At 50.7% G+C, this 13036-nt stretch overlaps 1 protein-coding gene across 1 annotated transcript in view; it reads right to left on the bottom strand.

The window, feature by feature from the left end:
- UNC80 (unc-80 subunit of NALCN channel complex) overlaps window positions 1-13036 on the bottom strand; it is a 2521865-nt gene that overhangs the window by 621664 nt on the left and 1887165 nt on the right. The window lies entirely within an intron of this gene.

Raw genomic sequence — 13036 nt, 5'->3', positions numbered from 1 at the left:
TTTTCTAGTCAGGGCAAGGGGGTCACACCCTTTGATAACCCCTGCTCACCCCCTTGGTAGCGTGGCAGAGCAGACAGGCTTATCTCAGAGGCTGTGTGTTAAGCATTTATGACCACATACAGTAATAAAGTGAATACACTACAAATGGACACGACACCGTAGTATTATAAAAATAAGGTTCTTTATATTAGGCTTAGCACAAGACCAAATAACGACAAAAATATACACAATCTTGATAAATACTCTTGGAAGGGAAGATAATAGTTCAAAGGTAGTTTCTTCTGTAGCACAAAGTATTTCGTATTAAAAGCAATTCTTCTTCTTGGAAACACAGTTCTTGGCAACAATGTAACCCACACGGGGGTTACACGACGTCGAGGCAAAGTTAATCCAAAGGTTCGGCGTCGACCGCGAGGAGCGCTACGTCGAGCCCGGAGTCACACGGACCCCCAACAACACAGTACCTTGGAAAATGAAGCACACGATGATCAGCGGCGTCGAGCAATCCGGCGTCGCGTCCTTGGTGTTGATCAGGCCTCAGCAGGCGTCGTTGTCGATGATGCAGTTGCACAGGGTGAGCAGCGCTCACGGCGTCGAGAGGGCAGGAGGTCGATGCGATCAGCAGCGGTGCAGACACGAGGTCCCTTGGAGCTGGAGCCGAACTCACTACTCACTGGCGTTGCTGCTGGCGTCGATCAGGCCCGGCGGCCGGCGTCGAGAAAGCGGGACACTTGAGCCGTCACTCACGGTGTCGAGCTGGATTCGGCGACGTCCGTCGGCGTCGAGATTGCTGGTGTCTTTCAGAGGAGCTGGATTCACAGGTTCCAGCAAATAGCACTTTAAGCAGATGAAGTCCTTTAGCCCTGTGACTTCAGCAGGAGACTGGCACTCTTCCAGTCCTTGGAGATTTTCTTAGCAAGCGTGAGAGTACACACACAGTTCCTCTCTCCTGGTTCCTTGGCAAAAATAAAGAAGCACTGCAGGATTCCCCCCAGCAAACAGCACACTGGCAGAAGGGGTAGGCAAGTCCTTAGATCAGCAGGCTTCTTGTCCTTGGTTTCAGGTTTCCTTGTCAGAAGTTATCTAAATTCTTGGTTCAGGGGTCCTTCTCTTATACCCCTTTTCGGCTTTGATCCCTTTGTCCATGCAGGGGAATTTCCCAACATCCTGGGTCTGTTGTGGGTGGAGTCAGGCAGAAGCACCTGGCCTATTCACTGAGCAGGGCTGGGTCCTCAGACGCCCAGCAGGAGGTGGAGCCAGCATTGTCACTGGCAGGAGCAGAGCTATCGGCCTCCTGGTAGGAGGTGGGGCTAGGATCGTCCATGGCAGGCACAGAGCCATCAGCTGCTTGGCAGGAGGTGGAGCCAGCATTGTATCAGGCAGGGCAGGCTATCAGCAACTACTCTCCCCCTACTCTCAACGCAAATGTCCCACTCATCCCACACTGACTCATCCAGACCTCTGGAGCCACCCAGCTCCTGTCAGACACACGCAAAACCAGCAGAAACCAGAAATGGTTAGACAAGAAAATAGACACTTTCTAAAAGTGCTATTTTCAAACCCAGAGTCCAAAAACCATCCACACCAACGGATGCGTAATTAAACCCCGAGCTCAGGGATACCAAACTCGACATTGCACCATGCTCCCCGAGCCAGCTAGGATCATAGCATTAATAATCCCGGCGGCCCATTCTAACTAACGGAGAGCAGGTTACCTCGCAATAGTGAAGAACGAAGATGGCTGTAATTCACTATTAGGACATGCCAACTTGGTCAGGCGTGTCCTACATTATACTTACAACGCACCCTGCCCGTGGGCCTACCATAAGGGTGACTAACATGAAGTTAAGGGAAGGTTTAGGGACTGGCAAGTAGGTGTACTTGCGCAGTCAGCGTGACAGTACTAGACTGCACGTGGGTCTGGCAATGGCAGACCCTCAGACATACTTTTACGAGGCCGCTCTTGTGGGTGGCACAACACATGCTGCAAGCCCACGAGCAGCATTGGTATTTACAAGCCCTGGCACTCCTGGTGCACTAGACTAGGGACTGACAGTAAACCAAATAAGCCAAACATGGAATTCAATCGATACATCAATTTAACATAGGGAGCACCTGCACTGTGGCACTGATCAGCAGTGGCACGGTGCCCAAAGCATTATCCAGCAAAACATCGTAAAACAGTGGAGGCAAACAGAAAAAATGGAGGAGATACTCAAGCCAATGATGTCAGGTCTAACACTCCCAAAATGGCTCTAGTAATTACTTTTGTACCTCCACAATTGGCTACTGGTGTACCCTTATACGTCCCTAGTATATGGGATGGAGGTAACCAGGGCATAGGCACACCAGGGGTCTCCCATGGGCTGCAGCATGTATTGTGCCACCCATGGGAGTCCAAGACAACTCTGACTATAGGCCTGCCATAACAGCCTGTGTGAGTTGGTGCTTGCACCTCTCACAACAGATATGTTTCTGTCACCACACTTAAACCTATCAGTCACCCCTAACGAAGGCCATTCAGTCCTGAGGGCAGGGTGCTTGGTTATAAGTGTAAGGGTGCCCCTGCATGAGCAAGACACCCCTACAAACCCTGGAGTCAATTCTCCAGGCTTTGTAACTGCGATAAGCCATTTTAAGATATATAGTGGACATCAGTCATTATGAAATGATTAACTATAAAATGGGTGAACCAAACCTTGTCATGTGTGTTAAAAAACATGTTGGAATCATATCCCGACACCAATTCCCAACACCGATTCTGGTGTTGGAGGTATGACCCCATGTACTGGAGAAAACCTTAGAGAAGTCCCATGTACTCCCAGTAACAGCCTTTCAGGGTCTGCCATCAAGCTAGCGCTACCGCTGACCACAGGCACTGTTCTGTCCTCCTGCTGCTGAGCCAAGCTCGAGCAGGGAAAGGTAGAACAATAGGTTTCCTGTCACAGGAAGGTGTGACCAACTCCCAGACAGGAATTTGTGTATTGGGCTGGGATTGGAGCGCTTTCCAGCGCCACCAGACTGCATTAAAGGGCACATTTGGTGCCCTCCATGCATACTGTGGTTTGAGCCAGTTCGGGAACCCTTGGTTCCTGCTCTGGCACAAAACAGGACAAAGGACTGGGGAGTATCCTCACCAGTGTGCAGTCCCTCCTCCGGGAGGGACCCCCGAGTCATTCCAACCCTCTCCTTTGGTTATTAAAGGACTTCCCTGTGGGTATGTCCTCAAATTTGTTGTGGAACAAGACTCCCCTCTGAAACCAAGACACTCTTCGACCGACTCGACACTTGGACTTCATTGGACTTCGACTGGAAACAACACAGCATCAAGGAAGACTCTTGCTGCTCCTGGTTTCGCTGTTCTTCAAGTCTACCACCTCATCTGGGTCTGTGCTTCACTCAGGTTCTCCTGAAGACCTGTGGGCATCAATGACATCCAAAGAAATTGCCCTTGGAGTGAAAGAGTCACTCCCCTGCATCAAGGAATCTGACCAGTCTGCTGATCTTGTACTCTTACAGACTTCCAGAGGCTCAGAAACACAGGTGATGGTTCTGTGTCTCTCCAGTGGCCTTACTTGTCTTCCCTGCAATTTGGATGACAGTGTCCCTCGTCAGAGCCACTGTGACCAAACCCCTGTGCATTGCATTGACTTCCCATTGCCAAGGCTTAGTGGCTTTGTACTCCAGCGATCCTCGGGCTACATGAAGCTTCAGCCTCCAGCACCTCATCCCTTGAAGATCAGCATCTACCTATGGTGAGCTGCCAGAGTTCCTCTTGCAACTCCTGTACCTTCAATCCATGGGGCCTCTCGAAGATTTTCTTCTGCTTTGGTGGGCTCCCCTGATTGCACAGGCCTGCTCTGATTCTCCTGCTGTTGATGAGTACCTTGGATCTTGCTGGTTCCAACGTTGATCCATTTTTGTTCTCCACACCAGTTGCGGCTACCAAGGCTTGTTGGATCTCCCGCCGGACACCGAACACCTAGTTACTGGCATTCAACGTTAGACAGCTGGGTCATGGCTCTTGGTCTTCTTCAGCATTGCCTGGTCCCCACAGCTGCAGCAACAATGTCATTCTCGAGTCTTCTGTACCGTCCAATGAAGATGGGCACTGCTCTTCCTGACCCCAGGTCACCCCCCACGCTGCACGGCTCCTCCGCTGTGACCGCGTCTCTGCCCCCGGTGCCGTAGGGTCGCCCCTGGCCTCGGTGTCCCCCTGCTGCTACCTTCTCCTTTTTTTCTGCTGTTGCCCACAATTGTGACTTGTGAATTGTGCATTATTTTCTGTATTTTTGGTATTTCTCGTAGTTGCTGTTGTATCCCTGCCCTCTGTGTGTGTCCCCCCCGCTCTCAGCTTCCCGCCGATGCTCCCTCGCGGCCCCGTCCGCCCTTTTTCTTTTGTAGCCCCTGCCCATTGGCCGCCCCGCTCCCGCCTCCAAGCTGCTCCTCCCTACCACTTGGCCTCATATGGAGGCCGCACGATGCAGGTGAGTGTGACCTGACCCCAGGCCACCCCCACGCCCCACGGCTCCTCCCCTGTGACCACGTCTCTGCCCCCAGCGCCGCAGGTTCGCCCCTGGCCTCGGTGTCCCCCTGTTGCTACCTTCTCCTTTTTTTCTGCTGTTGCCCACACTTGTGAATTGTGCATTATTTTCTGTATTTGTCTGTATTTCTCGAAGTTGCTGTTGTATCCCTGCCCTCTGTGTGTGCCCCCCCCGCTCCCGCTTCCCGCCGCTGCTCCCTCACGCCCCGCCCCGCCCCTTTTTCTTTTGTACCCCCTGCCCATTGGCTGCCCCGCTCCCGTCTCCCAGTTGCTCCTTCCTCCCACTTCGCCTCATATGGAGGCCGCACGGCGGCCAAAGGTGCGCCAAAGGCAAGCCAGTCTGCGCCCGTCCGCGCCTGGACAGCGCCCAGCGCCAGTACCCCTGGCCCTAGACGATGCCTGCCCACCTGACGGACTTACGACGCCGCCACCCTCCACGCACACAACGCCGGCCGGAACCCTGCCTGCTACCGAGCCATCCCGAAACGCACCCACGGACCCTTCAACTGCCAAGCCTGCAAATTCACCTGCCTCCAAACCTGCACCGCACCGGCCAGGCCAGACACCAGCAACAATCACCTCAAGTGCATCCTGCTCAACACCCGTTCCGTCCACAGGCACGCCGTCGACTCTGGAACCTCCTCGACACAACGTCGCCTTCCTCACAGAAACCTGAATGAACGCTTCCTCAGCACCCGACATCGCCATAGCAATGGCTACAAGATCACCCAGAGGGACCGCGTCAACCAATCCAGAGGAGGCATTGCCATCGTCCACAGAAACACCATCAGAATCACGACCAACTCCGACGACACCCTCACCGCAGCCGAACACCTTCACTTCCAGATACACACCGACCCCAAGACCACCCTCAAAGGCACTCTCATCTACAGACCGCCGGGACCACATAAACACTTCAGCGAAGCCATCGCAGACTTTGTCAGCCCGCAAGCCTGAACCTCCTCAGACTACATCCTCCTAGGGGACCTCAACTTCCACCTAGAGAACAACAATGACAGCAACACCGCCTCCCTGCAGGACAACCTCGCCAACCTTAGGCTCAAGCAACTGGTGAACACCCCCCCCCACTACGCCGGCCACATGCTTGACCCCATCTTCTCCTGCAGCAAGCACATCTCCTTCAGCCACTTCACCGGACTACAATGGACAGATCACAGCTGCGTCCACTTCAACTTCAGGAGAACTACGACCCACCACCACCCGCAACAGGTTCCCCGCAGAAGCTGGCACAAGATCACCACCGACCAGCTCACCACCTCCCTCAGACAGAACCCTCCCACCAACACAACGGACCCCAAAGAAGCAGTCCGCAACCTCACACAGTGGCTCACCAACTGCGCCGATGACCTCGCACCGCTGAAGAACCCTCCGAGCCGACCTGGCAGCAAAGAAGCCTCATAATTCACGAACAACCTCAAAAACTCCAAGAAAACCTGCCGCACCCTCGAGAAAGCCTGGCGCCATGACCAGACAACAGAAAGCATGACAGCCCTCAAGAACGCCACCCGCAAACACCATCAGCTGATCCGCACCACCAAAAGGACAACATTCAAAGAACGACTGGACAACAACAGCCACAACAGCAAGGAACTCTTTAGCATTGTTAAAGAGCTCTCCAACCCCAGCGCCTGCAACAACGACATCAAACCCTCGCAAGACCTCTGCAACTCACTCGCCTCGTTCTTTCACCACAAGATCGCCGACATACACAACAGCTTCGGCGCACAGACCACGCACCCTACCACCGAACCAGCGCCCCCATCACCACCCTCTGCACCTGGACCTCGGTCAGCACCGAAGACACCACCCGCACGATGAACACCATCCACTCCGGCTCCCCAACCGACCCCTGTCCACACCACATCTTCAACAAAGCCGTCTCCATCATAGCACCCAAACTCCGGGACATCATTAACAGCTTCTTCGCATCCGCCACCTTCCCAGAGAGCTGGAAACATGCGAGCTCAGCGCCCTCCTGAAGAAACCCACAGCGGACCCCACGGACCTCAAGAACGTCTGCCCCATCTCGCTCCTCCCTTTTCCGGCCAAAGTCATCGAGAAGACCGTCAACAAACAACTCTACGCCTTCCTCGAGACAAACTGATCCCTCGACCCCTCGCAGTCCGGTTTCCGAGCAAACCACAGCACCGAGACTGCCCTCATCACAGCTACCGGCGACATCAGGTCCCTGCTCGACAACCGGGAAACAGCTGCCCTCATCCATCTGGACCTCTCAGCAGCCTTCGACACCGTTTGCCACCGCACCCTGATACAGCGCCTCAGCAACACCAGAATCCAAGGAAAGGCCCTGGAGTGGATCATCTCGTTCCTCGCCGGAAGAACCCAGAGAGTCTGCCTCCCCCATTCCGATCCGCAACACCGAAGTCATCTGCGGCGTCCCACAAGGATCCTCGCTCAGCCCCACCCTCTTCAACGTCTACATGAGCCCCCTCGCAGCCATCGCACGCCAACACAACCTAAACATCATCTCCTAGGCTGACGACACCCAGCTGATCCTCTCCCTCACCAACGACCCCGCCACCACGAGAGCCAGCCTCCAGGAAGGAATGAAAAATGTCGCGGAATGGATGAAGCTCAGCCGTCTGAAACTGAACTCAGACAAGACGGAAGTCCTCATCCTGGGACCATTCCCCTCTGCCTGGGACGACTCCTGGTGGCCCCCTGCCCTGGGCACCGCCCCCAAGCCAACGGACCATGCACGCAACCTGGGCTTCATCCTGGACTCCTCCCTCACAATGACCAAGCAAGTCAACGCCTTCTCGTCATCCTGTTTCAACACCCTGCACATGATTCAAAAGATCTTCCGGTGGCTCCCCACCAAAGCCAGGAAGACAGTCACCCAGGCCCTCGTCACCAGCCGACTGGACTACGGGAACACCCTCTACGCTGGGACCACAGCCAAATTCCAGAAACAAATCCAGCGCATACAGAACGCTTCTGCACGACTCATCCTGGACATCCCCCGTCACAGCCACATCTCTCCCCATCTGAAAGACCTGCACTGGCTCCCCGTCAGCAAGAGGATCACATTCAGACTCGTTACCCATGCACACAAGGCTCTCCATGACATGGGCCCCAAATACCTCAACAGCTGCCACACATTCTACATACCCACCCGCCAGCTCCGATCCGCCAGCCTCGCCTTCGCCACCGTCCCACGCATTCGCAAAGCCACAGCCGGAGGAATATCCTTCTCATAACGGGCGGCCAAGACATGGAACTCCCTCCCCACCCACCTACGGCTGACCCAGGACCATCTCTCCTTCAGGAAACAACCAAAGACCTGGCTCTTCGAGCAGTAGCGACTCCCCCTCCCCCCAGCGTCTTGAGACCCTAACGGGTGAGTAGCGCGCTATACAAATTTGTCTGATTGATTGATTGATTGATTGATTCCATGCCTCCTGGTCACTCCTGAGTGGCATAGACTCTTTTCCCTTTGCTTACAGGTTCTCAACTTCCAGAATCCACCCTTGGATTGCATCAGACATCTTCACCTTCTTCTCCAGAGGCATTTCCTTCCAAGTCTTCCATTGTCATCTACAAAGGTTGCTGACATCTCTACACCTATGTGCACCTGGCTTCCATGGTCTAGGTAACCTGGTTCCAGGGTGGCTCTCCAACCTTCCGTCCTTCAAGAGAATTCTTCTGTGTCACCTTGGAAGGGTCGTTCTTTTGTAAAACTGAAATCGCAACTTCTCCATTGATTTTCAGTAGTGTCGCGGTTATGTTCCTACTCTGCACAGAGCCTCTGTGGGTATCCTGGGTACTTACCTTGGGTGGTTCCTTTTGGACTTCTGGCCTGAGTCCCATCCTCTTTTGCAGGCCGAATTACACTTTCTTACTATATGGTTTGGTCGCCCTTGGAGACCACTGTATTTTGTGCTACTTACCTCATTGCATTTGAAATATTGCTGTGTATTGTGTTGATAGCTCCGGGTAGGAGATATACCAATGTGTGAGTGTTGTGTAATAAATAGAAGTATTAAACACTGTGTGGTTCTTTTTCATTTAATCTACACTACAAGATTAAACTTGTAAAACAAGCTGCTTAACACTCCTTCAAAATAAGCCTGAAGGCTGCTCTACACAGCTAACAATGTTAGAGCTTTTTATGGTTATCAAAAACCACTAAAATCACCATAAGGGCTGCCTGGATTAGGGCAAGGTGCATCACTTAGATAAGTGTGCAAGATATACTAAGCCAGACTCCTACCCGCGGAAAGAAAAGAGCTGACATCTGCGCGCCTAGGTGGTGCCTGTATAGGGGACTGCGACATCATACCTGACGCCAACGATGTCACACGAAGCCAAATGTAGCTACCTAGTGGCGTGCGCAAGGGCTACAGTTCGCACCCGGGTGGATTCACATCTGCGCATCAAGAAAGGTGAGCAGACACTGCAATCGGTTGGAAGTTCTGTTAAATTTACGGGTCCATCCTAAAGCTGTCATTAGTAAGTAACAGATCACATCTGATCCTTAGTCCCCACATTTTGTGCATGGCATACTAGGAAGAAGCGCAAACATTTAACCTGAGCGCCCTCCCACTGACAGAAACATGGCCTATTATCTATTTTATGTGATAATCAGCAAGGTGAGTATTGGTTGTCGCTTAGACCGCTGTGCATGACACAGATGGTATGCTTCTCCCCTGCGTGTGTTGCAGGGTTGAGGCCTCACAGCTAGGAACGCTGGGCGTGACACAGAAGTTATGCTTAGGCCCTGGGTGTGATTCAGAGTTGGTACCTGGCACCTCAATCTTATTTTTTTGTCTAAAAGGGTTTTCTCAGTGCAACCAGTTTCTTAACACTGTTGGTATCTGAAAGAAGCAAGAGGTATTGTTCGCTTGGACCACTGGACATGACACAGATGGTAAGCTTGGCCCCTGGGTGTGATACACAGTGTGATTCAGACATTAGGGGAAACGATTTGGATTTTCCCAGTGGTTAGAGCAAAGAGAAAAAAGATTCCCAAAATAAGAGAAGCTAGGGCTCATTGGTCCCCTAAAATGTATCCAACTCGTCATGGAATCATCACTAAAACACATGCAAACTAGGTTCTCCACAAAGGCTAAAAAACTTAACAAATGTTGCCACTAATGGCACACACAAACTAAGGCATATGTTTCCCAACATTCAAACACACAAGAGCACACATACCGACAAAATACGCAGGACAGAAGGAGGACAGGAAAGAGGCACTATTTGAGCTATGGGTCATCTTTGAGGAGGCCCAGGTCGATAATCCTATCTCACAGACAGCAAGCAAGGCTTTCGCACCTACCCTGCCACATGCAGGTATGGAGGCGCTTTCCCATATGCCTGTTATCCCACATCAGGATACACAAACCCACCAGTTGAGGGAACTAAAGGGACCCCTATGGAACAACGAACTGTTAGGTCCAGGTATAAGATCCTAAAAGGCCCACAGGTCCAAGCAAATAGTGCCGCCCCAGTCCAGTGCGCGGGCTACGTGATGTTCGACGCCCATCGCATTGAGCACACTGAACCCCAGCGGCGGAAAGAACATGCACTACCACCGGTTCAGGTGGGCAAGCTTGAATGAGAGGGAGATCCATAGCTTACCTGGACCGTGATACAACTAGCGGGGTGAGGGAAAGGGCCCCGGGATCCAATGCCAAGAAAGAAGCTATAGGGTTACCCGAGCTAACAAAGTGGGAAACGGCGGAATCGATGCCCAAAGCAGAATAGGCACACAAAAACACACACACCCTACTGTTCACCTTAGGCTGATCAAAGAAAGATCCAACAGTCAGTGCACTATTAAACAATGCACCATACAGTTTCCTAATAGACGGGCAATGAGATTGTGCCTAAAGGAAGGGTTTAGTCCCCTTATTATAAAAAAAACTGCAGTTGTACAAGGGGAAGAATACACAACACTAGGGTCACTCTCAGTATGAGCCTTGTGGGTCCTGAAGTCTCTTGTCGGGCAGGTCCCCTTTGAGAACTAACAAACTCTGGTTGCTGTAAATGCTCCGGTACCCAGGGTATAGGTGCAGGGGGGTCACCTTGGGGCTCTAGCGTCTCAAAACTCGGTGGAGCGATGAGGGTGACCTCCTAGAACCATGGATACCTCTTCCTGGTATGATGTTCCCTCGGTGGGCCTGATGGGCAGAAACACAATGTACTGGACACATGCGGATGGTGCCTCCAGATGCAGGGGAGTAGTTCCTCTACCCCAAGGGAGCTGCTAGATGGTTGGCAAGTTATTGGATAGTCCTCCCATTGTTGAGGAGGTTGTGAAGCTTTTGGATGAGTCGGTCTTTGCAATTTTTGAGGTACCAGCAGCCAGATAGGATTTTGTGCCAAGTTTAGTGTAGTTCCTCAGTTTTTTATGGTGACGGCTCTTCTTTCTCCTTCTTCTGTTCCCTGGTAGACAAATCTGTTGGCCTGATGTTGAGGGGAACCCTACATATTGAATTCAGGTGCTTTAGGGAAGTATAGGGCAGTATATAACCACTTTTTGTGAGGAGTGGGCATAACCCTGACCCAGAGTTCCTAGTTTCACTAAAACCAAGATGGTAAAACCCTTCTTTGGCTGTCCACTTCAGGTGGCTCACCTTAGCGGTCCTCCTATCCTGCAAATCGGACACACTTTCTGACTATCTAATTTCTCGTGTGCTCTGGTACCAAATAGGCCCTAAGGGTAGCGGGTAGGATTCCCCAGGTCTAAGGGGAAGTCGTTGTTGCATATCAAAGGTAATCGAGGCTTTGAAGCCTCTGGCCTTGATGTGATAAAACACTAGCTATCCTGCTGGAGGTGTGAACACCTTCTGCCGCAGAAAGCATTGTTTCTCACCTCTGAAAGTGTAGCTCACCATTGCTGGGGGTCAGAATCTCGTCTGTGGTGGTAGGCTGGAAGATGCCAGTCTGCCAGCATACTATCTTACTGGTACTGTTTCAGGGGGCCCTTCTTAGGTGCCCTCTAGGTGCATGTCATAATAAATCCGATACTGGCACCAGTACAGGATGAGATATTTGATACCAAACATCAGTATTTTCAGTGAAACCATTATGTCGCTGGCTAACTAGTAATGACTAGTGCTGAGTACATGCCTATAAAATGGCTTCCTGATCACTTGCAATGTCTAGCAATGGAGCTATACATCACAGGGGCACATTTTTTTATGCAGTTGTGCCCGCCCACACATGTGCTATAATGCACCATGCCTTAGGGCTTTGAGGCCTGCTTTAGGGGTGACTTACATATAGGACATGCAGTGTAATTTGGCATTGCCCACAAGTGGGCAATGTCTTGTTTTCAGAATGGCTTGCATCATTTCACGCATCATGCAATGGCAGTCTGCATGCAGTTTGTGTGTGGGTCCCTTTGGGTGGCATAACACATGCTGCAGCCCTTAGGGACCCTCTTTAGTACCCATACTGTGGGTTTAGCGGTACCATTTACTAGGGACTTACAAGGGTGCTAAAATCTTTGCCAATTGGGTTACAATTGATCATTTGCTTAGTTTTAGTGGAAAGAGCACTGGCACCTGGTTAGCAGGGACACAGTGCACTACCAATCAACAACATCAGTACCAGTGAGCAAAATGTGGGAGTGACCATGTAAAAAAGGGCCACTTTTCAACAGAGAACAGAATGCCAAAGGCAATGGGTGACTGTCAAACTAATCAGGACCTTAGTTCTAAGACATCTCTGTTTAATGAGATCAAGAAGCTTCAAAAGTCAATTACACAAAAATCTTCTCTTAACTACGACTAATGGTTCAGTAATAGTAGTAGTAGTAACTTTATACGGGATGCCAAGTACCATCAAAGCATACAAACATATAACATTCCAATAAATATATCAGAGTGCATATTAAAAATATCTTCCAGCACAGTTCAATTTCACTTTTTTTTTGCAGCAAATAGTGGCTTATCAAGTTTCTCTCTCTTCTGTTATTATTAGCATAGAAAAACAGAAGCTATGGATAGGCTAGGCTATGTGCAAATAGTGCAAGACACTTTAAAACATATAAAATGTACCTTTCTACTTAATACATAAAATACACAGAATACATAAATTTGATACAATTTAGATGAGACAATAATTGAAAAAAGTATTAACCTAAACACTAGAAATCAAATTGAGCAATTTACTGTTTTTATACCAGACTGCCTGAAAAAATGTGCTCGTAGCAATAACAATAACAGGAGTAGTATCGCTTTTTAGAATTCTAAGAGCCACTAAATATTTGCTCACCTTTACATTTTTACACAAGGTAATAATCCGTGTCCTGCTTGGGCCGAGGTATTGAGGGCAGAAAAATAGTATATGTGCCTCGTTCTCATCTCCCAGGCCACACGCTGGACAGATACTAAAACTAGAGACCTTGTGCCATTTATTAATTAGAGATCTCAAAGGTAGAGTACCAAATCTAAAGAGAATATAAAGGCTTTTGGCTAGGGGAGAGGAAACAAAATCTAA

The sequence above is a fragment of the Lissotriton vulgaris genome, chromosome 2_1, assembly GCF_964263255.1.
Source record: "Lissotriton vulgaris chromosome 2_1, aLisVul1.2, whole genome shotgun sequence".
NCBI lineage: Eukaryota > Metazoa > Chordata > Amphibia > Caudata > Salamandridae > Lissotriton > Lissotriton vulgaris.
Note: the sequence above shows the minus strand (reverse complement) of the source record. Positions and strands in the feature narration are given on the sequence as shown.